The sequence below is a fragment of the Syngnathus scovelli genome, chromosome 14 (genome assembly GCF_024217435.2).
Source record: "Syngnathus scovelli strain Florida chromosome 14, RoL_Ssco_1.2, whole genome shotgun sequence".
NCBI lineage: Eukaryota > Metazoa > Chordata > Actinopteri > Syngnathiformes > Syngnathidae > Syngnathus > Syngnathus scovelli.
The window spans coordinates 1,416,298-1,440,877 of record NC_090860.1 but is presented as its reverse complement, the minus strand read 5'-3'; the positions used below and the strand labels follow the sequence as shown (position 1 = coordinate 1,440,877).

Sequence of the window (24,580 nt, the reverse complement as noted above, 5' to 3'; positions counted from 1 at the left end):
ATGTTGGAATGCAACAGGTAATAAATACCCTACCTTGTCCTCTTTATCACAAGGTCGTAAAACATCCCCTGACATGTTTGGACTAGAGGACAAGGGCTTTCTACTCAGCATACTCATCCTCCCACTCTGTTTCTCTTAATAAATATGCCCTTGCAGGGTGGAGAGTTCAGACCTCCATTCGAACATCGCTGCACGCACAGCGACAAATGGACTCTCCACCTGCAGGTGTCTAAAAGGACTTACTTGTCACCCGTGTGGTTCCTGCAAATTAAGTTGGAGTGAGCGAATCTCTAACAATTCTCTTCCCAGGACTTTCTCCTCCAGGTCCTCCTAATGGACGCTGTCTTGTCGACAATGCAGCACGTCCTTCTTCGTTAGACAGATAGCGGGTATGAGGGATCCCGGGTTTCGGCACCAAAATGTTAGAGATTTGCTCACTCCAACTTATTTTGCAAGAACCACACGAGAGACAAGCAAGTCCTTTTAGACACCTGCAGGTGGAGAGCTCACACGTTGAAGAAGTGAAGTCTAAAACTCTCCCTCCTGCAAGGGCATATTTATTAAGAGAAACAGAGTGGGGAGAAGAGTAGGCTGAATAGGAAGCCCTTGTGCTCTAGTCAAAACATATCAGGGGGTGTTTTACGACCTTGTGTAGGATGGGACAGCTATCTTATTTATTACCGGTTGCATTCCAACATAATCATACGATAAGGATAATCTGAAAAACCCTAACAGTAACGTTGTCATTGTGTTTCAAATATAAATGTTCTCTACCACTATGATCCTCTCTTTGGTCTTGTTTAATGGTATTCCACTATCCACAACATGCTAGTGAAACACCCAACAAGAATGTGAAACTACTATTATTAGCATTGGGTTAGGGTTGTTTGACTAACGTTTATGTTAGATTACTACATATCTGAGAAAGGCGGTTGTCATCGTTTTGGCGAATGATTTGACCCACATGCAGGAAACCAACTCAGAAGTTCAGAATGAGTGATGAGTGTTTATTGGAGGAGATGCGATGGAGGCAGAGCGGGAGGATCTGCGCTAGGAGCAAGGAGCAGCAACGGCGGAGCGTGTGGAGTTCAGCCAGACGGGGTGGATCTTGGCGGTGAGCCGTGGAGGGAATCTGCCAACAAAATACACAAGGCTTGGTCAGAGGATACGACGTGGCTATGGCGGAGATCTTACAGCAGACCTGAGGATCAGGAGAACGTGGCGTCGATGAGCAAGAGGGTATCGAGGAGCCAAAGGCACAACCGTGGAGGTGATCACAACAGGTAGGACACGACGAGCAATTGACAGCATGCTCCTTAAGAGCCCTCCTTTAACGGGCCTGATGAGCTCCAACTGGGTCCTCTGCCACTCTGCTCACGGTTGCTCCCTGTGGAAAAAGGAGGTACACCACCCCGGACCCTGACAACGGTAAGACAAAACCAGGAGTTACTGTAGCTACTCTCTGTAACGTAAATTAGTCATGTGTAATCTCTAAAGCCAAAATTGACTGCATATTTACTGCTGATGACTCCTAACATCCTATCACATTTTAGGGCTTTTCACACTGCACGTTCTTAGCCTCGGGGCTATCCTTAGCCATTTTCAATATGAATTTATATTAAAGGAGAACTTACCAAGTGCGAACAAAGTCCATTGTTGTCAATAGATCCGAGGCAACGGTTGAAGATCCGTGCAAAGGTGGGTGCTAGTTGTTCAGCACAGACTTTCAAGCAGGAATGTGACACGCCGTCTGGGCCCGGTACCTTCCTGATGTTTTGTCTCCGGAACATGTGGCACACTTCTTTTTCGCGGATCTGGAGTGCGGGCGCGGCCTCTGCAAGAGAGTAGGTGACAATGGTGGTGGAGGAGTGGACAGAGCGGTTGTGGGGGGAGGTGAGTATGTGGATTGTGCTGCAGGAGGTCCTGTTGTGTGGGAGGACCGATCAAACCTGCAGTAGAACCTGTTTAGCTGGTTTGCAAGCCTTGGGCTCTCCACAGGACAGGGGGTTCGTTTTTTGAAGCCCGTGATGCTCTGCAGACCTTTCCACACTGTTGAGGGATTAGGATTGGCAGAGAGGTGTCTCTCCAGGCTCTCCCCGTAATACTTGCTGGCTTTCCTGACCTCTCGGTTCAGTGTGTTTCTGGTCTGCTTGAACAGGTCCCGGTCGCTGCTCCTGTAGGTCTCCTCCTTGACTTTGCGCAGCCTCCTGAGGTTCGGTGTAAAACAAGGTTTGTCGTTGTTGTACGTGTGGTGAACTGTCTTTGTTGCTCCGCTGGTCTCCAAAAAAACACTTGGTGGAAGATGGCTGGCTGAGAGAAGGAACACTTCAGTGGCACACGGCTGATTGGGAAAATATTTTATTCAACCGATGTCAGAGTGAAGTTTCTCCAAATATTCGAGTGACCCAAAAGCAAAGATGTTAGCTGCTCCCTCTCGTCTCCCAGGCATCGTATCTGTTATACTCTTATATCGCTTTGAATAACAGCTGCGGTTCGACTCTCAGTATACTTGTTGTTTTCGTTGTCCCTAAAAGGCCATCTACTCGGTTCTTTTGTCACGGACAACTGGCCCTTCTACATTCTAGGTACCTATACATTACTGAAACTAAACCTCCCTGTCCAGCACAAATAACCTATGCGTAATCCCACTGCTGCCGGCCCGGTGTTCTAAGGCAACATGCAGAGACACATGCAGGCTAAAATTTACAACATACGTGCAGAAGGTCTTAGTCTGCACACACAGATTCTCACAAAAACTGATGTATGATGTGACAGTGTCAGTGAGTTCATGCAGGTCTGAAGTTGCAGCTTCAGAAACTCCCCAATCGGTGCAGTCAAAGCGAGCTTGGATGTCCTGCCTTGTCTCCACTGTCGACTTCCTCACAGTCCTCACCATAGGCTTAGAAGTCTTTAATTTCTGCCTGTAGGCCGGGATCAGATGAACGAACTACACAGTGGTCCGAGAGTCCTAAAGCCGCACGAGCCACAGAGTGGTATGCATCTTTAATGACGGTGCAGCAGTGGTCCAGTGTCTGTGCCCCTCTGGTGGGACACGTTATGTGCTGTCTGTATTTGGGGAGTTCATGTGCGAGGTTCGCCCTGTTAAAATCGTCCAGAACAATGATTAGTGAATTTGGTAGAAGTTTCTCCATGTCTGACACCTGGTCAGCCAGCATCTGCGTGGCTTCACTCGCACGTGCGTGCGGTGGAATGTAAACAGCCGCCATGACGATCGAGGATAACTCCCGTGGTGAATAGAACGGCCAGCAGTTCATGAAAAGTGTTTCTAGGAGAGGGCTGCAAGACTCTTTAAACACCGTGACATCAGTACACCAACGTTCATTAATATAGAAACAGAGACCACCTCCCATTGATTTTCCAGTGAACGCCGCGCTGCGATCTGCACGCAATAGCCGAAACCCAGCTAACTCCACGGCGTGGTGGTGGGTGCGTCCGTCAAGCCACGTTTCAACGAAGCACAGCGCGACGGATCTTCTCAAGTCCGTGTTCTTTGATGTGAGGAGCAGGAGTGCTTATTGGGGGGGGGGGGGTGGTTATTGGTTTTTATTCAATAACAATATTTTTTGCCAAATTGCAATAGACTGACATGTGCCCATTCAAATGGGTACCACCAGACATTAAACTGCATTGATAAACGAGGGCTTAAACGTGATTGTCTGTCTGCACTCGGCATAATTTCTCTGTTTATGTGAACATGTTCACATATGTGTCGGTATGAATTATGTGAACGTATGACTGTCGCGCGGAGAATGATATAGGTGGCTATCCGTTGCGATATTGATATTTTAACAGAGAAAGAATGCTACGCTTTCGCAGAGCATCAAAAATATTGAGATAGCCTCTTATATTTCCTCCCCACGGAAATCTTTAGTAAAAGGCGAAATATTTATTCCATCTGAAGAGAAGAAAGAGAGAGCTGATAATCTGGGTCAAACCGGGCCACCCCACTGCTGGTCAACCAAATTCACAGGCGTTCTCACACTCAAATTGCAGCAACCATTCCTTCTAATACAAACAATAGACGTTCATAGATTTACTATACTTACAAGGACTCAACTTAAATAGAAGGTTTAAACGAGTATTTTGTGTTCATTAATGTCTTTTTTACTTTAAACATTGTTGGCGCACAGGATTGTAGGTACCTGATCGAACACTGACGGCGCTCGTTCTTTCAAACGGTATCACCTATCGATTGGGCGACTATTTTGCAACAGTTGTATGTCTTGGTACGTGTACTTGTAAGGGATCGGACAGTACAGCCAAGTGCGTAGCGACAGACTTTATTGTGGAAGGGGATGATGGGAACAGCTGGCGCTAGAGTGACGACCGGGCTGGAGAGGACAAACGATTCTGCGGGATTTCCAATAGTCAAGCGAGTCAGTATCTCAGGGACTGATGAGCGAAGCAGCATCAAGGGACAGACTGACACTTAGGTGTGCGCTGGCGGCGCTGATATCTCGCTGTCCATGAGCCCGTGGCAGGTGACGGCGATTCCACTGACAGGTGGGCGTGGTCCTGTCGCAGGTGGCGCCAGCACGTGACAGTACTTTCGGTATGAGAGAATGGGAAATGATCCTATCTCTGTGTTTTATTTGAAAATTTTTAATTTCATAACTTTATTCAACACAAATCGGGAAACAAAATACGATCGTAATTTCTCAAATGGTTTCTCAAATTTCAGAAATGCTCTATATCTCTCTTGTGTCGCAAATAATTGAGGCTTTTGACGTTGCTGGCATGGTTTGGAGTGTAATTCACCTCCACTGCGATGGTGGCTGTAATATTAGGTGAACTACGGTAGTAGGAACCTTTGAATAGCGCGGTATTCCTGAGGGGTGAATAAACGAGGGGGGACCCTTTTGACTGTTCAATCCTACTACCGTCTCACGTCTGGTTCTTCAACGTATTACTATTAATTATAAATTAATAGATAACCCAACATGGTGTCAGAAGTGGTGCTAAAAGGAAGATACCACGGAGTTGGAGGTCCCGGACATTGAAAGCCTCACAAAAGGGGGAGCAGGTGCAGTCCGTGTGCGTGACGGTGAGGAGACGCAAGCATGAGAGGTTCCATGTGCCGCCACCGGAGAAATTCACGTTCAAGCCAGAGGAATGGCCGAAGTGGATAAAGCGCTTTGAAAGGTTCAGAGTAGCATCCGGACTGGAAACACAACCTGAGGGAAACCAGGTAAATGCCTTAACAGCGTCAGCCTGAAACAGCGTCAGCGAGCCGACACTGCCACCTCCTGGAAAAGTACGGGAGGGCAACTAAAGAGGACAATGGTTAAAAAGACGTTCTCAGAGACCCCAAAACAGACAAAATGTGGGAAATGTGGCGATTTGAAAGGACACAATCCACAACAATGTCCAGCAAGAGAAGCAGCATGCAATTTGTGCAAGAAAAGAGGACATTATGCCAAGGTGTGCCGCACAAAAATGGTGCATGAAATGAATGTCACAGAAGAGAGTGATGATTTATTTTTAGGGGCACTTAGCAATGGCCAAAATGATGACCCATGGATTGTAACAATATCAATGGGTGGCACAGACACAAAATTCAAAATGGACACTGGCGCCGATGTCACGGCGATACCAGCAAAACTCTACAACGGACAGTTGGCAAAGCTGGAGCACGTCAGCAGAGTTGTGCGTGGGCCAGGAAATGTACCTTTAACGGTGGAAGGAAAATTCAACACTAAACTCCACAAAAATGGCAAGGAAACAATGCAAGACATTTATGTCGTGAAAGAACTAGGATTCCCACTATTGGGACGGCCAGCACTAAATGCACTGAAGTTAGTAGCTAGGCTTGATACAGTGACTCTCGACTCAAAAGCTAGAGTAAAACAACAGTTTCCCAACCTGTTCAATGGATTAGGGAAATTGGAAGGAGAATACAACATTGTGTTGAAACCCGATGCAGTGCCATTCTCAATCTCTACGGCAAGACATGTTGCGCTGCCACTACTTCCAAAGGTGAAGGAGGAGTTGGCGAGAATGGAGTCACAAGGCGTCATCAGTAAGGTGGAGGAACCAACCGAATGGTGTGCCGGAATGGTAGTGGCGCCCAAGCCCAACGGAAAAGTACGGATATGCTCTGACCTCACAGAACTAAATAAATCTGTGCAGAGGGAGCGACATCCACTTCCAGCAGTGGAACAGACACTAGGACAACTTGCCGGAGCCAAAGTATTTTCCAAATTGGATGCAAATTCTGGATTTTGGCAAGTACCGCTGTCGAAAGGCTCGTCTCTGTTGACGACATTCATTACACCTTTCGGGAGATTCTGTTATAAGAGATTGTGCTTTGGAATATCGTCCGCACCTGAGCACTTCCAGAAGAGAATGTCACAAATTCTAGATGGATTGGATGGTGTTTTGTGCCAGATGGATGACGTGCTTATCCTAGGAGCTACGCAGGAGGAGCATGACAGGCGGCTTCATGCAGCACTAACACGGCTCCAGGATGCAGGCGTCACACTCAGTGACAAATGTGAGTTTTTCAAGTCAACAATAACATTTCTGGGGCAGATTGTGGGAGCCTCAGGAGTGAGTGCTGATCCAGACAAGGTGAAAGCGGTGTCCACCATGCGGGAGCCGAGAAACATCACTGAAACCAGAAGCTTAATCGGCATGGTTAATCACCTGGGGAAATTCCTACCACATTTAGCAGACAAAACAAAGCCATCTACTCAAGAAGACTAACATGTGGACATGGGGATTGCAGCAAGACCAGTTGCGTACGCGTCACGCGCCCTTACTACTACAGAGCAGCGCTATGCGCAAATTGAAAAAGAGGCTTTGGCCACAACATGGGCATGTGAACGCTTTGCAGAGTTTTTCATTGGCTCTACTTTCCACGTGGAAACGGATCATAAACCATTGGTCCCACTCCTGGGTTCACGACACCTAGACGATCTTCCACCACGCATACAGCGGCTGAGGATGCGGCTCATGGGGTTTTCATATGACATTTCGCACGTACCAGGCAAAAGTATTGCAACCGCGGATGTGTTGTCAAGATCACCGATGAACAGCTCAGAAGATCAGCTAAAGGAGGAGGAAATTGACTTGTATGTGCACGCTGTCATGGCTAGTTTGCCAGCAACTGACAGCCGAATTGCAGACATCAAGAAACATCAAGACAACGATGTCGTGATTAGTCAAGTAAAAAAATATTGTTCTGAAGGGTGGCCAGAAAGGTTCACGGCGCCATCTATCGTTCAGCCATACTTGCCATTCTCAGGAGAGTTCAGTGTGCAAGACGGATTGTTGTTGAAAGGCACTCGGATTGTGATTCCAGAAGCTCTACGCTGCGACATCATGAGTAGGTTGCACGACGGACATCTGGGAATACAAAAATGCAGGGAGAGGGCGAAACAGTCAGTGTGGTGGCCAGGATTGAGCAAACAAATACAACATGACATAGAGAAGTGTGATGTTTGTGCTCGAGAAAGAGTGGTCAATAAAGAGACATTGATTCCAACCGAATTCCCAGAGAGGCCTTGGTCGAAGGTGGGAGCAGATCTATTCCAAAAAGGGAGTAAAGTATATTTACTCATTGTCGACTACTTCTCCCGATTTTTTTGAAGTTGCTCCACTGAAATCTACAACATCTGAAGCAGTAGTGGAGCATTGTAAGTCCATATTCGCGCGACATGGAATACCACAGGAAATGCGCACGGATAATGGGCCACAATTTGCATCAGACAGTTTCAAAAAGTTTTCACGGGACTGGTGTTTCGAACATGTGACGTCTAGTCCAAAGTTTCCACAGAGCAACAGGGAAGCAGAAAGAGCTGTCAGAACTGTGAAGAGTCTGCTAAGCAAATCCAGTGACCCATATTTAGCTCTAATGGCATACAGAGCGACTCCATTGGCAAATGGATACAGTCCAGCTGAGTTGCTGATGGGGAGAAGAATAAGAACGCAACTTCCAACTATCCCTTCACAACTGGACCCAAGATGGGCAGACATGGAGACATTGAGAAACACCGAGCAAAGTTCTCGACAGAAACAGCAGAGACATTTGAACACTCGACACAGAGCACATGATCTGCCGCGTCTGCATCCAGGTGACCATGTCTGGGTGAAGGACATGAACGAAAGAGGGACAATAGTTTCCACGGCAGACACACCCAGATCATACCATGTCGAGATGCAAGGAGGTATCCTGCGGAGAAACAGAGTACATCTTTCTACTACTCCTATTGCACCATCGACTGAAATCGTCCAATCAGAGACTGAGGGCGGGCACAACAGTGTTGTTGATGAACCGACGAGCACACACAGCACGCTGGTTGATGGGAGTCAGCGAAGACAAGGAAACGAGAGACGCTACCCTACCAGGGAAAGACAACCTCCAAGCGGATTGAAGGACTACATTACTCAGTAGTTAGTCATATATTTCACAGTTGAAACTGATAATGGTTCAGTAGTTGAAAGGAGTGTGTATTACGGAAGATATAGTAACAGTTATATTCTCAACACTTTCATGAAAAGTTTGGTTATTATAGTGACGTTGAAAATAATAGGATTCCTACTCAGAAAGGAGGATGTAGTATTAGGTGAACTACGGTAGTAGGAACCTTTGAATAGCGCGGTATTCCTGAGGGGTGAATAAACGAGGGGGGACCCTTTTGACCGTTCAATCCTACGACCGTCTCACGTCTGGTTCTTCAACGTATTACGATTAATTATAAATTAATAGATAACCCAACAGTGGCGTTCGATATTTTACATTTGAATAGAAATCTGTCAGTTTACTTTAGGAAGTAAAAGTTGCTTTCTAGAAATCCATACTTGTAATGTATGAGGAACAACAATCGGGCGAATTCTTCAAAAAGACAGACCTACAGCTGACAAAAAGGTTTTGATACGTTCATATCATGTAACGAGTCGGGAACGTGGTAATTACATATTTCGCATTTTACTAATTTGTTTGAAACAGTTTAGCAAGCAAATGCACAGTTCTAGAGTACAGTTAACATGCTCAATGGCGTTCAGACTTAATCTATGTGCGTACAATTGCGTGTAACTTTTGCTTTAATCAGTAAGTCCGGGGGGAGAGCGCGAACGCTGTCCTCACCCACAGAAGATATGCAGTCAAGATTTCCCACGATTCTTAAGTCGCAGGAGTCGGCACTTCCGGAGTGCAATGGATGATTCTCACCCTGGGTGATTTGCCTTCTTGTTCAGTTTGTCTCCCGTGCCAGGCAAGTATGAATAGTAGAAGTTACCGGGCTGACGTCTTTATCGCACACGCCATCTTCAGTCACGGGCTTAATTGCTAAAAAGGTGTGGCACACATACACACTCAGCGGATGAAACAGGATTTGTAGAACTGTTTAAATAGTACCATTTGTCATTACAAAACCAAAGTATTATAAATTAAGTAAGAAATAGATTAAGAAACACTACCATCATGCTTTGCTTCTTTTTCTACCCTTCATTGCCCCTACCCCCACGCCTTTGTTCACCTCCTTTTTCTTAGAGTCGCCATCTAACGGTGATGGCAGCAACCATAACAAACCATAAAAAATCGTAGTAAAATAATATATGTGCAAAAACATGCCCCTTAGCATTGCCTCTTTTAACCTGAGAACCCTAAAACTGTATGAATTTGTGTTTATTGAAAACCACTGAATATTATGTTTTTTTTCTGAACAAGTTTTGAAAATGACATTTTCTTAAAAATTGAGGATAAGAATTGTAATAAAAATTCTTGGAACAATGATAGGAAAATCTCAAGCAATGAAACACATTTTAATTATATTTAGAACGGTTACATAAATTCTTGCTGCCTCTCAAATCGAAATGTCTTACATTTAGATCAGACCCCATCAAGTCATAATTGACTGCTTAACCCTGTAAGAATTAAGCGAACGGATTGAAATGGTTCTCTAGCATATGAACTACCGATTTGACCAGGAGAGGAGGTGCACCGTTCCTGGAGGCACTGCAATACCAGGTCAATGCGTGGAGTGGACGGGGCAAGCCCTTTCCCCATCTCCCTAACCCAAAAATATAATTAATATGTGGTCCGCGGATAGGGGACGTATCAGATATTAAACTGATAAGAACAGATACTACCCTTGATCTTAGCTAAAAGGCCGAGAAGCAATAACTGGAAATGGGTCTGAGGCAACGACTTAAATAGAGAGACCAATTCCAGTTATGGTTACATATATCGACTAATGCTAATGCCACATACTGACCCCTGTGAATTCCCCAAATGTGGGGATCTCTACTGCATAATTTCTGCTTGTGGGGGATTGCGTTCTTTCTGTTTAGAACTAAACTTTTGCGCAGTAGTACGTACACGGAGTTTAGGTCTACAGTGCTGTGACACACTGAACGCTTTTGAGTAGTGATGGACACATGAGGCTTCCTTGGTGTAACTGCCGAACCCGAAGCAGATGTGTCTTTCGCCGCTGGGCGGAGCTGTTGCGGCTCTGGCGAAGCTTCAAGGTTTGCATGGTGTGCAAATTATTTTTGTGTGAATTAATTGTAGTTCCTTGTTATTTGTATATAGTTTGTAGCACTGTCTTGTTGATATTAAGTTGCGATAGAAACCGGGGGTAAGTTAGACTTCGAGGGCACTTCCTGTTTCCTGGAAAGAAGCGGAAAGGTGACGTGATGCAACAGCGCAATAGTTAACGACCGACCTAGGATGCGTCATCGCGAAGCTACTAAGTTAAAAACAGTAAAGTACCCAGTTGTTCACTGGCAGGCCAAAGTGGTATGTATGTTTTACTTTTACTTTTGTATTTGATATGTATGTTTTGTAAATCTAAGTATATCTATGTGTTGTCGCTGGTCCTATGGTGTGGCTGTGATGTCAACGAATTAAGATCACAGTAAACATCTGTAACAAAGAACTCACGTCTCTTTAGTGAAGAAACTGGAACACTTGGGATTTGAAGCTTTCCCACCAAACGGTTTGCGAATCGGTTCACAAATTCCCCTGCTGGTCAAAAGGAGTAATTTATTCCATTAATGAGAATTACATTCACCTCTATACAGTGGCGCCTCGGTTTTCAAACACAATCCATTCCAGAAGGCTGTTCAAGAAGTGAATCATTCGAATTCCGAATCACATTTTTCCATTACAAATAATGGGGAAAAAAAATTATTCCGTTCCAAGCCAAAAAAAAAAAAACGCCTTTTTTAAGCAGTTTTTTCATTTGCGCATTTTTGTCCAATCGCGCAACTGCAGCGCACCGCCGAACATGCAACCGTAGCGCGTCGCCGACCACGCAACAACACCGCGCTGGTCGCATTTTTGTGACAGACCGTCGCTGAAATTTAGAAAATATTTTAAAGTTCTGATGTACTTTCCAAAATGTAAGTGGACATCAGTGCGCAGGGAGCTTAGTTTTGTCCAATCGCGCAACCGCAGCGCACCGCTGAACGCGCAACCATTGCGCGCCGCCGACCGCGCAACCGCACTGCGCTGGTCACATTATTTAAGTGGACCTTAGTGCGCAGGGAGCTTAATTTGGTCCGATTGCGCAACCGGAGCGTTACCAAAGTAACGAAAATACAATAACAACGGAGTCAGCCGGCATCCGGGCTGCGCAGTCGGGATGTCTTGGGTCCTCCTGGCTCATCTCGCGAGGTTCGACCTCCGAATTTTGTTCGACAATCGAAGCAAAACAATCTCGAATTTTTTGTTCGAATTCTTATTTGCTCGAGAACCAGGACGTTCGAAAACCGAGGTTTGACTGTAAAAGAAATAGATGCAGCTCACTGACAAGTGCCGCTATTTAAGCTAATTTTAGAACAGTCCTGCGGGCGACTCATGCGGTCCTCATGGGCGTCCTCGTGCCCGCGGGCACCGTGTTGGTGACCCCAGCCGTGGAGGCTATTTTGTGTGTTTTGGAGTGTTCTTTGGTATTGAGTGGGGCTGGTTGGCCGTTTTTCCTTTTTTCCTTTTTCTTGTTGCTTTGCTTTGATGTCTTTTAACTTTCACACTTAAAGGCTTTTTTTTGTGGTGCCGTTGTGTGAATACTGCTGGGGCCTGAATTTCCCAGCCCTCGGGATCAATAAAGTTTCAATCAATCAATCAATAAACTATATAACAAATAACTAACATAAATACCAAGTTTATCGCACCATCCGTGTCACTCCAAATTATTAAATTCATTGAAATCTTCATCCTCTGTGTCACGTGCGTTCGCGTCGCACCGGAAGTGACGTCGTGCATCCTGATAACTGGCCCAAAAACCAACCTTCTGAGGATTCAGCCTGTGAATTTGGTCACAGCTCGTGACCCCTTTTTTGCAGGATCAGTTCTCTTGCTAGCAATGAGGCTTCAACACTTACCGCTAATCAAAATTTCAAACACACTACTATACAGCAAGGTTAGCAGATGTAGCTGTCTGTCAGACCCTAGTGGGAATTTAACTCACACCCTCTGATTTACAATTCTAGTGCTCTTATCACTTAGCGACGCCGCCTTGCTTGGCAAAACTGTGTCAACCTTTTAGAAGATGAACCAAAAGAAACTCTTAAAAATGTAGTCTAACCAGGACTCTAGGCCAGTGATTTTCAACCAGTGTGCACACATTTGTGTGCCATGAGAAACTATAAAATTTCCCTTCACGTCCCCAAAGACAACAACAACTCATCACACAACTGCTGGAAACCAGTACCATGGACAAGATATGTGGAAATACACCCTCAACTGTTATAAATTCAACTTGCACAGCAAATGTTAAGTATATTATCAGAGTTCAGTGAGAACTGAACTCAGAACCCCTTGTTTACTAGACCAGTACCCTAACTACTGAACTACAAGGCCTGTTCTATGGCTGTTACTAATAAACTATAAACTATTCATGTACAATATTGCGGAATGTAATCAGGATGTGTCACAAATCAACAGGTATGTTTAACTCCCATTGTTGGGTTGACAACATTTATCTGAAATCAATCTCGGAGACGGTAGGTCTTTCTTGGCTTAGCGTTTTCTCCTGCGCAGAAGGGCGCATCCCAGACACAGCAAGTGTGGCTGAGATTCGCGCTCTGCTCTGAGTTTTGCCGAGCTTTTTATTGAGAAAGAAACAATTGGGCAAGTGTACATAATCGGGTAGGTTCACAGGCAGGAAATACATTCCAAAGTTATATCTCATTACCACAGAACAAAGGGGATACTCTCGTGGATGGAGCAGTATTGGACGTCTCATGACTATTAGCTTAACAAAAACGTAGTCTTTAGTGGCCCTGGGAATACATCCCGGTGTCGTACTCATGACTTCAACTTAAATGAGACCTCTGTCTGCTTCAGCCATCCCATGACAATCTCATGATCTGAACATGTCTAGCTAACTATGGGGCTTATTGTATAGCGCGGCTAATGACTCCAGTCATTAGCCGGCCATATGCCCCCAAATCATTTTCACAAGGCTAGATGGTCACATACTGCGGAGAGTCTTGCACACAAAAGTAGATACATAGAATCCAATGATAAAAAGTATATCATTTCCAACATTCCCTCCTGTTTTTAACATTGGAATTCATGGGAAAACAAAACATCAACTAATAACTACATATGTGTATAAATGAGTATATGCTTACACAATATAGTATAGTACCATCAAAAAGCATGAAAATTTACATTCCAGAGTTTATCAGAACTACAGCTCTCCATTCGGCTTTGGCTGAGTTCGTCATAATGGAATGTTTTTATTTTTTTTTTCCTTTTTTTTCTTTTGGATCATCAATAGGAAGAAAAATAGACAGGTAGGTGATTTACGCAAGGTGGTCCCACTCATCTTGTTCACGCTGGACCAACATGATATTCTGGACAGCAAACGCTGATATCAACATTTTAGTCATCATGTGACGAATACAAGGTATGATGCACGATGTAAAAATACAGAGAAATAACAGTATGGCAACTAAAACAATTGCAACCTTCAAGAGAAGTTGCCTCCAATCACCGTAAAACAGCCACCAAAAGGGATGGGCATCCTTGGCTGGAGCTTCATCTTGGGACATAGCCTTACGGAGGTTCCGAAGTCATTGTAGCGCATATTCGATGTGGGTGTCATTTTCTCCTGGGATGTAGGTACAACAGGAAGTACCAACTATTTCACACACACCTCCTTTTTCAGCAGTCAGGAGGTCCAAGACCATTCGGGACTGTAGTGCCATTATTTTCAGAGCCTGCAGCTCTGTCTGGTAACCTGTAAGGGCTTCAAGAGTAAAATTGGCAAAGCTCTTCAACCTGTAGTCCATGGTTTCTATTCTGAGAATAGTTTTAGCCACACCCGCCTGTGGAAAGAGTGTGAGCGCCACCTTTTGTCCTGTGCTCCAAAGCTTGTATTCATCTGGTACGTCTGAGCCCCAGACACTGTCGTAGGGATGGAAGGTGGGAGCCACAGCTGCACGGGTCTTTCGTTGATGATGTTCCTGAAAATGTGTCAGACTGAGGAACACAGTGTGATCTGACACATATACGGGGGCACATGTGCCATCCCATCGTCCGGGAAGGATTGCGTAGCCTCGGCGACCACAGAGCCACCATCCCCCTTCGATGATAGAATGGGGATTTTCGCCTCCTGCTAGGATTTGTCTGATTGCTACTGTGGTATTCATCGAGGTCTCGCTGGTACCTTCTAGAAGTGCGGTGGTGATGCAGCGCTTTGTATCTCCCACCTTTATTCCATCAACACGTCTTCGTCGGAAACACAAGGGATGTGAGATGGCTTTACTCACTTCGAGAGTCACTGGAGCGGGTGTGACAACAGAACTTTTTGCCACTATTGTGAATGGCCTGGAGATGTTGTAACAGGGATGGGTGGCCAGTTGTGCATCGCTAATTCCTGACTGTTTCAGTCCTTCGAGGGGATTAAACCCAAAAGCCCTCAGTAATGCGAAACACCATCCATTTTTCTCTGGCATCGGTCGGGCATGTAGGACGGGCTGTTGACTTGATCGTGGCATTATGGAACATACGTAACAGTCAGTTTGGTTGGATGCTTTGGCCAACATTGACACATACTGGTACCACATGTTGTCTGCATGTGGTATATCTGGGTTTATCGTTATATACTTTGTCAACAGTTCGGTCGTCATTCTCTTGATTCGGGTGGGAGTTCCCCTTTCCCCTTGGGGACCCTGGACACTCCATGTCATCGGCAAGCATGCTACAGCCACAGCACAGACAAGCACTCCTCTGAGTGCCATTTTCTGTTCAGTTCCACAGAGCCACTTGAACCCCCAGGGAGCTAAATGGTCAGGATTCTTAGATCTTCACCGGTTTGAGACTGATGCCAAACTATAATTGACACCCCCTTTGTAGCCAGACTTCGTCCTGACCGGGGCCTAGGGGCCAAGCACTCTCTGCAGCTTACAGTGGCTGAGATGTATCCAGCTGGGTCTTTCTGCAATCTTGACAGCGGTGGGTGTGGCGAGTAGGACTTGGAATGGTCCCTCCCACCGGGGTGAAGACCACGTCTTTCTCTTGATTACTTTGATGAAGACCCAGTCGCCTGGTTTCGCAGAGTCATCCTGTGGGGATAAAGGAGTGGAGGGCAGTAAATTTGCATTTGAGACTTCTTTCATTTGCATGGTTTTGATCATGTAGTCAGCTAAAGTTAGCTCTTCTGTGGCTATGTCTAGCTCATGTGAGAACAGAGGGAGCCTGTATGCTCTGCCATGAATGATCTCATAAGGGGTTAAACCCTTGCTACAGGGCGTAATCCTCATATAGAGTTTTACCAAATCTAGACATTCGGGCCATGGTCTTCCTGTTTCTGCCATGCATTTGGTTAGTCTATTTTTAATTGTTCCATTGGTCCTTTCAACAAGGCCAGCGCTCGATGGATGATAGGAACAATGATTTTTTAATGTAATCTGCAAATGTTCAGCCATTTTATTAATGACTGAATTGACAAAATGTGGCCCATTGTCGCTGTAAATGGTCTCTGGGATTCCATAGTTGGGAATGATGGTCTTGCAGATAGCCTTTGCTACTGTTATAGCGTCTGCATTTTTTGCTGGGACTATTTCTGTCCACCTTGAAAAGGAATCGATTAGGACTAAACAGTATTTGTACAATCCACACCTGTTTAGTTCTATGAAGTCCATATGCAACATTTGAAACGGGTATGTTGGTTCCGGGAATTTTCCTCTTTTTGGCCTTACGTTCCCTTGTGGATTATTTCTTATGCATACTTCACATGCTCTACAAAAAAGTTTTGAGTACAAATTGAAACCATATGTTGTAAAGTGTTGTGATATTAGCTCCTGCATCCCCCCTGTCGACACATGAGTACTTCCATGTGTCGAAATCGCAGCTGCTTTAAAAAGGGATTTAGGGAGAACAGGCTTATCATTTACAACGTATATGTCTTTGTCTGTCAGTTGTGCTCCTTTAGCTATCCACATTTTCTGTTCCTGTTTAGGGGCTAAATGTTGCATATCATGCAGAATCTGTGTATTTATTAGTTCCTCCTTATCTGATGGCAAGCTCAGAAATAGATCTGAGGTTCCATATTTGCCTGTAGCAGCTTCCTTTGCTATTTTATCTGCTAGGGCATTGCCCAGTGATACCAAGTCTTTCCTCCGTGTGTGTGCCTCGCATTTGCAAATTGCAAGCTTTGTGGGCAACATTACTGCCTGGAGGAGCTGGATTAGAAGTTGTGCATGTGTTATTTGTTTTCCTGTTGAAGTTATCATTCCACGCCTTTCCCATTGTTTTGCAAAATAAAAAACTGTTGAAAATGCATACTGGCTGTCTGTGTATACAGTCAGGTCTTGTCCATCTGCTAGAGTGCATGCTCTGGTCAGTGCAATAATTTCAGCTGCTTGAGCTGAGAAATGCGAAGGAAGCGTTGCCGCTTCTATCACTGTATCTGGGTTTTCCACTACAGCATAACCTGTCTGCGTTTTTCCTATTGGTGTTCTTGAGCAAGATCCATCTACAAACCACGTTTTACCTGAGGTGAGTGGTGTGTCTGACAAATCTGCTCTGGGCAGCTGCAGTTGTTCAGTTTCCTCTACACAATTATGAGGTATACCATCATTTGGTGTAGGGAGTAAAGTAGCTGGATTTAATATAGTGCAGCCTTTAATGGTTATGTGTGGCTGTGACAGCAACAGAGCTGTGTAGGACAAATGCCTGGCTGGAGACAGCATATTCATTTTACTTTGAAGTAGCAACACATCAACAGCATGTGGTACAAACAGGTCTGTGGGATGGAACAAGATAACATCTGCTGACGATTCTACTGCCATTGCGGCGGCACATATAGCATGGTGGCAAAGCTCTAGCTACAGGGTCAAGTCTTTTGGAATAGAAAGCTATTGGTAGCCATTTCATACCGTGTTGTTGAGTCAGCACTGATGTCATAAACCCATCTTTACAGTCCACTGTTTGCAGAAACCTTTTGCTATAATCAGGTAGGATCAAATTTGTTGTTTGAACCAATGCCATTTTCAATTTTGTGAATGCTTCTTCTGCTTCTGGTGTCCATGTGATTTTATCTTTGAGTGCTAATAGCTGTCCATGAGCTACCTCTATCAGTGGTTGAGCCATTTCAGCATAGAATGGAACCCATGCTCTGCAGTAATTACATAGTCCTAAGAAAGACATAAGTTGTTTCTTTGTGACAGGTCGTGGTGTGTCTAATATAGCTTGTTTCCTGCCCTGTTGTACTGCTCTTCCCTTTGCTGAGAGTGTATGACCAAGATAATTTACTTCTGGTCTTACCCATTGTAACTTCTGTTTGCTGACTTTATTTCCTGTCTGGCCTAGGTGTTGCAGAAGGCGGAGGGAATCCTGTCTGCATGCTTCCTTTGTTTCTGAAGCAATTAAAATATCATCAACGTACACCAGTACTTGACTCTCAGATGAAGGTGTGAAACCAGCCATACAGTTCATGATAGCCTGTGTGAAAATGGTTGGGCTATCGGTAAAACCTTGTGGTAATCTAGTATAGGTGTACCCCTGACCCTTATAGGTGAATGCGAACCAATATTGAGAATCATCAGCAACAGGAATAGAGAAAAATGCATTACTTAAATCAATCACTGTAAAATGAGTCCTATTTGGCTGTAATGAATTTAGTAATGTGTGCGGATCAGGAACATTTGGTGCTCTGGTCTGCACTGCACCATTTACAGCTCTCAAATCCTGGATCATTCTCCACTTTGATGCCTCTGCTTTTTGAACAGGGAATATAGGTGTATTACATGGAGAGTCATTACATTTCCTAATTATTCCTGCTTTTAAAAGGTCTTTAATGACTGGTTCAATGCCTATAGAAGCTTCAGGCTTCAGAGGATACTGTTTTACTCTGGGTCTGTAAGAAGATATCGGTTTAATTTCCACAGGTGGAATGGCTGTAATCAGACCAACATCTGTCGGGCCCGTGGCCCACACAACAGGATCTACATTCTTCAAATCTTTTTCATCCTCTTCTGAAAATGCTATTGTTGCTGTCTGTCATTCTAGGGCATGGATTTTTGGGGTAGCTGTGAATAACATGCAAAATTTATGTCTATACATGTCACAGCTTGGGCTGTATTCGCAACTTGGAGCTTCTCATCCCATTTCACAAGGCTTATAATCAGTTGCTGTGACAGCTATTTTTAGCTTCGGACCTGTGTCTTTCCACTGAATATGTTCTGGTTTCAAAAGTGACACGTGGGGCATTGACCCTCCTCTATACATGTTTTTTAGATTTGTAGGTAAGATTACTGTGGCACCTGCGAATGATCTGTGATCAGAATATATATAGTCAATGGACACTGGAACGGAGGGCTGGTTTAGGAACTCCTCACTATATTCACTATCTGTACATGGTGAAACTTTCATTGTGACATGTAATTTGGTGTACTGCATTTCATCTTGTAAATCAGAAATAGTGGTTTTTGCAAATTTGATCAGATCTGCAGTTTCTCGGTCACAGAGGGAGTGTGGGAAATCAAGTGAATAGTAAACGGCTTCATCATCCTCTGTGAGTAAGAGGTGTGGCACTCTGGCTGCTGTCATCCCATCTTTTAGTGGGAACACAGCTATGCCCAGGGCTGACATTAAGTCCCTTCCCAGGAGATTTACAGGACAGTGTGGTGAATAGACAACTGGTGCTGAAATCACGCTGCCTGTTTCTGGATCTTTAACCTTTAGTGGTAGGGTCATGTGTTCCAAGTATGTCTGACCATTAGCTGTTTTGACCCAAATTGACTGTTTTCCAGTGGTCAGGCCCTTAACTTTGTGTCTTAAAACTGATGTACAGGCGCCGGAATCACACAAAAAGGTTACTTTTTGTTCATTAACAATTAAATCTATTAATGTTTTTTCTTTTAAGTGACTCAATGATTCGACTGCTGTAAAAACATCCAAGAGATCATGCCTGTCTTCAACATTTAGTCATGCGCTCTGTTCTGGCCGCGGTCCTTTTTTCTTTTTAGGACATTCTTTGGCCCAGTGGCCTTTTTCTCCACAATGCCAGCAGGCATTGGGGTCGCCAGACCAGCGGGGAGGATTCTTGGAAGCTGATCCTCTACCTCTCCCCCTGAAATTTCCTCTGCGTCCACCTCGGCCTCGATAGGGCAGGTGGTTCTGATAGAAGAATTCTGATTCTTCCACGCAGTCCGAGTCTGCCCAAAACACTCCAGCTGACCCTGTTGGAGTTTTAGGTTTTTTTACAATTTTAGCAGCATGTCTAGCCCATTGCATTACAGTGGAAACACTAGCTGTGTCTACCTCTACATTGTGTTTCCGAATCCATTCACTGATTTTGGATTCCATTCCATTTAAAAGGGCATTTTTTAATTGCTGTTGGTAGGGGCCTGCGTCTTGGTCGTCTGCGGGAATTCCACTGTGAACTCTAAATTATTTTTCAAATCTCACTCTAAAGTCATCAACATCCTCACCCAATTTTTGTTTTATCCCTGCCAAACGTCCATAATCAGCTCTTCTCCTAAATGTTGTTCTACATCGGTCCCATAAAGCGTTTAATTGAGCCAAATATGGACCTCTTAATTGTCCATCATTTGGGTATTGAAAAACTTCTCCTTGATTAGTTCTACCTGTGTAATCTCCCCTCACTCTTCCCCATAAACGAGGGATGGAGCACTGGAAAGCTTCTCCTGCCTCCCTACCATTTAATCTATATGAGTGTATTACTCCTTCCATGTCTCTGATCCAGGATTCTACATCCTCTTGTGGATCAGGGATTCCCTCAACAGCTTCTCTGCACTCTCTGTTTGACCAAGGTCGAAACACGTACATGTGTTGATTATTTGGTCCGTCGGCATTTGGATTAGGGACCTGAATCATGGGATAATTGCCCATTATCGGGTCGTCACCTTCCTCGTCTGAGTATTTGTCGCGTGTTAGTTCAGTCATTTTGTCTGGGACAGCCTGCGGCTGGACTGTCATTCGTCTTGTCTTTTGTCTAGTGTGCTGAGAAACCGGAGAATAGGGTGGGGGCACACTGGCTTCAGCTCTAGCTGCGGCCTGTAATTCCCTCGAGGGATATAGACTGGAATGCTCAGGTTGTGCTTGAACTGCTTCTCCATTCACTCCGTCAAGTCCTTGTGGTGCCACGTCATTTTGTCTCTGTCTTTGTCCTCCTTGTCCTTCATTGTCCTCTGGCTTGACAAAACAAATTGTACCAGTCATTTTATTTTGCTGTGCTTTTCGGTCCTCTCTAGCTTTTAGTCCAGCTATGCGTCATTTTTCAGCCTCTTTTAACCATAACTTCGCACATCCCAATTCTTTTTCCTTTTCTTCTTTTTTCTTTCCTTTTTTCATGATCACACTAGCCTCAAGTTTGGCAACTACATTTTTCCACTGATCTACTTTAAGGTGACCAGTCACACCATACTTTTTGTTCCATTTTGTCAACCATTCGATACTGTCTGGAAAGTTATTTAACATATACTTTTCATCTCCTGATACCTTGTCAGTAACACTTTGACGGCCCCCCATTTTAATCAATTTGGTCCAACTGTCAAATCCTAGGGATTTTTAAAGTTGGAATGTTTCTTTAGTGGGATAACGACTTTCTGTGGTAATTCCTGCTTCGACCAGTTTACTGGTGAGGAATTCTTGCCTGTGCTTCCACAGAAATTCGTTATTTCTTCCCACTATGTTACATGCAGCACAATATCGAGTGATACGTGCTACCATTCACACCACGGAATTTTCTTAACACAACGAGGTGTATTTACGTCTACAAGTACATCTGTAGACCGAATCCCTATTATTTGGAATTCACAACAAGGACTCCGCCGCCCTTACCCGGGTACCCTTTTTCTGGGGACTGAAATACCCCAACCACGCGGCCAACGAAGAGATCTCACCAAGTCTCCGAGAGATTCCTCTTGAAGATTCCGTCAATCGTCACCGCCGAGAGGTGCTGAACTGGACTTCGCCGGCCTGGTGGATGAACGTCGCTCCCCAGGGCTTTCTTCAGGCGTCCTTTGACCCCTGCCGTGCACGGATTCAGCGTCTTCAACACTCCTCGGATCAGCGAGCAGATTTTCAGGAAATCCCGGACGAGCCCCCAAAAATGTTGGGTTGACAACATTTATCTGAAATCAATCTCGGAGACGGTAGGTCTTTCTTGGCTTAGCGTTTTCTCCTGCGCAGAAGGGCGCATCCCAGACACAGCAAGTGTGGCTGAGATTCGCGCTCTGCTCTGAGTTTTGCCGAGCTTTTTATTGAGAAAGAAACAATTTGGCAAGTGTACATGATCGGGTAGGTTCACAGGCAGGAAATACATTCCAAAGTTATATCTCATTACCACAGAACAAAGGGGATACTCTCGTGGACGGAGCAGTATTGGACGTCTCATGACTATTAGCTTAACAAAAACATAGTCTTTAGTGGCCCTGGGAATACATCCCGGTGTCGTACTCATGACTTCAACTTAAATGAGACCTCTGTCTGCTTCAGCCATCCCATGACAATCTCATGATCTGAACATGTCTAGCTAACTATGGGGCTTATTGTATAGCGCGGCTAATGACTCCAGTCATTAGCCGGCCATATGCCCCCAAATCATTTTCACAAGGCTAGATGGTCACATACTGCGGAGAGTCTTGCACACAAAAGTAGATACATAGAATCCAATGATAAAAGTATATCATTTCCAACACCCATGCTACTATTCTGCGAGCAAGCAAAGCTAGATAGCTGGGCCAAGTTTGAGAACCAGTTAGTGTACTCGAACCTCATAGCTGGTTGAAGCACTGGTCTTGGAAAGCAGGATTGAGTCCTGATTTTGATTCTTCTATATGTACAAGTTTGAATGTGACAACAGCCGGCAACAGCCATGCCTAACGAGCTAAAGGACAAGGTGTGTCCTTTCATCAAAAAAGCTGTAGCCAAAGATTCTCTCAGAAGGGACATTTATAAAAACACATGCAAGAACACACACAGGTGAGAAACCTTTTTCCTGCTCAGTTTGTGGCCAAAGATTCTCTCAGAACAGTCACTTAAAAATAAACACAAGAACACACACAGGTGAGAAACCTTTTTCCTTCTCAGTTCTTGGCCCAAGATTGTTAGGGTTGACAAATTACAGTGGAGCCTCGGTTTTCGAACGTCCAGGTTCTCGAACAAATCGGTATTCAAACAAAAACTTTGAGATTTTTTTTGCTTCGGATGTCGGACGAAATTCGGTTGTCGAACCTCGCGAGATGAGCCGAGAGGACCCGCATGTCAACTGACTCCGTTCGTTATTACATTATTGTTACGCTGAAGATTGCATCAACTCTAATCATGCCTCCAAAGGAAGCAAGTGGGAGCAATAAAGCCATCCTAAAACACAAAGACGCTCCTAAAGCAATGCGACAGTGAGCGCCCGGCGCGCTGCGGTTGCGCGACTGGACCAAATTAAGCTCCCTGCGCACTGAGGTCCACTTAAATTTTGGAAAGTCCATTAGGACTTTAAAAAATATTTTCTAAATTTTAGCGACCGCACTGTCACAATAATGCGACCAGCGTGGTGCAGTTGCGCGGTCGGCGGCGCACTAAGGTTGCGCGTTTGGCGGTGCGCTGCAGTTGCGCGATCGGACAAAATTAAGCTTCCTACGCACTGAGGTCCACTTAAGTTTTGGAAAGTACATCAGGACTTTAAAAATATTTTCTAAATTTCAGCGACGGCTCTGTCACAATAATGCGACCAGCGCGGTGCAGTTGCGCAGTCGGCGACGCGCTGCGGTTGCGCGTTCGGCGGTGCACTACAGTTGCGCGAATGAATAAAATGGTTAAAAAAGGCGTTTTTTTTGGGGGGGGATTGAACCGGATTAATTTTTTTCCATTATTTGTAAAGGGAAAACATGATTCGGAATTTGAATGATTCACTTCTCGAACAGCCTTCTGGAACGGATTGTGGTCGAAAACCGAGGCTCCACTGTATCTTGATCGTATGATTATGTTGGAATGTAGACTATATTGATTAACCAGTTGCTGAGGGGAACAAACTTCTTCTGTTTGTTCTCACAACATCGTAAACAAAGTGCTAAGACTTCTGCACTGGTTGACCAGCTGCAGAGGAAGCAATCAAGTTTCCCCCTGTTTCCCTCAACATCATAAAACACCCCCTGCTCTGATTTGACCAGATGTTGGGGGTTCACCAAACCTGTCCACTCTCAATCCCACCCCCCCCTGTTTTCTCTCAATAAATATGTCCATATATGTTCAGAGTTTCTGAATAGATATTTGAAAGAGTAATATGGCAAATGACTTTAAAATATATGTAGTCTCCGCTCAGCATCCGTCGCCATTTAACGAATGCCAGTTTCAAGGCTGAATTCGTGTGTCACGTGACGTGCCTTTGCGTCGCACCGGTAGTCACGCCATGCAGCCTGATAATTGGCAAAAAAAACCTCGACTTTCTGAGGATGTAGCATGTGAATTTGGACACAGCAAGTGAATCATTTTTTGGCAAGACCAGTTCTCTTGCTCGCAATGAGGCTTTAGCACCTACCGCTAATCAAAAATTCAAACACACTACTATCAAGCAGGGCTCACACCCTCTGAGTTACACAGCCTTGCTTGGCAAAACTGTGTCGACCATTTAGAATATTGACCAAAAGAAATGCTTGAAAATGTAGTCTAAAGAGGACTCTAAGCCAGTGATTCTCATTCAGTGTGGACACATTTGTGTGTCGTGGGAAATTATAAAATTTCCCTTAAGATCCTCAAAGACAATAACTCTTCACACAACTGCTGGTCACCAGTACCATGGACAAAGTATGTGCAATTACACCCTCAACTCTTATAAATCCAGCTTGCGCAGCAAATGCTTAGTATAAAATCAGGCCTCAGTGAGATTTGAACTCACGACCCCTGGTTTACAAGAGCAGTGCTCTAACCACTGAGCTACAAGGCCTGTTCTACTGTGGTTAATAATAAACTATAAACTATTCAACTACAATATTGCAAAGTGGAAATCAGGATGTCACCGCATCTACCTCCCATGCTACTATTCTGCGAGCAAGCAAGGCAAAATAGCTTGGCCAAGTTTGAGAACCAGTTAGCGTGCTCGAACCTCTGGTTGAAGCTGGTGGTTGAAGCGCTGGTCTTTAT

General features: G+C 44.7%; 2 long non-coding RNA genes and 4 other non-coding genes across 6 annotated transcripts; all 6 read right to left on the bottom strand.

The window, feature by feature from the left end:
- Positions 1-582: 582 nt before the first annotated feature.
- Positions 583-1,796, bottom strand: LOC125980792 (uncharacterized). Its single transcript, XR_007485748.2, has 3 exons — positions 1,635-1,796; positions 1,202-1,419; positions 583-1,132 (listed from the first exon to the last, which is right to left on the bottom strand). It is a non-coding gene; the product is annotated as an uncharacterized lncRNA (long non-coding RNA).
- A 2,025-nt stretch (positions 1,797-3,821) lies between these two features.
- Positions 3,822-3,936, bottom strand: LOC125981576 (U5 spliceosomal RNA). Its single transcript, XR_007486065.1, has one exon. It is a non-coding gene; the product is annotated as a U5 spliceosomal RNA (small nuclear RNA).
- A 5,146-nt stretch (positions 3,937-9,082) lies between these two features.
- On the bottom strand, positions 9,083-9,244 carry LOC125981569 (U1 spliceosomal RNA). The gene has a single exon (XR_007486062.1). It is a non-coding gene; the product is annotated as a U1 spliceosomal RNA (small nuclear RNA).
- Positions 9,245-9,954: 710 nt separating this feature from the next.
- LOC125981571 (U2 spliceosomal RNA) lies at positions 9,955-10,145 on the bottom strand. The gene has a single exon (XR_007486064.1). It is a non-coding gene; the product is annotated as a U2 spliceosomal RNA (small nuclear RNA).
- Positions 10,146-12,974: 2,829 nt separating this feature from the next.
- On the bottom strand, positions 12,975-14,913 carry LOC125980765 (uncharacterized). Its single transcript, XR_011088099.1, has 2 exons — positions 14,326-14,913; positions 12,975-14,222 (listed from the first exon to the last, which is right to left on the bottom strand). It is a non-coding gene; the product is annotated as an uncharacterized lncRNA (long non-coding RNA).
- Positions 14,914-24,310: 9,397 nt separating this feature from the next.
- On the bottom strand, positions 24,311-24,383 carry trnat-ugu (transfer RNA threonine (anticodon UGU)). Its single transcript has one exon. It is a non-coding gene; the product is annotated as a tRNA-Thr (tRNA).
- Between the last annotated feature and the right edge of the window lie 197 nt (positions 24,384-24,580).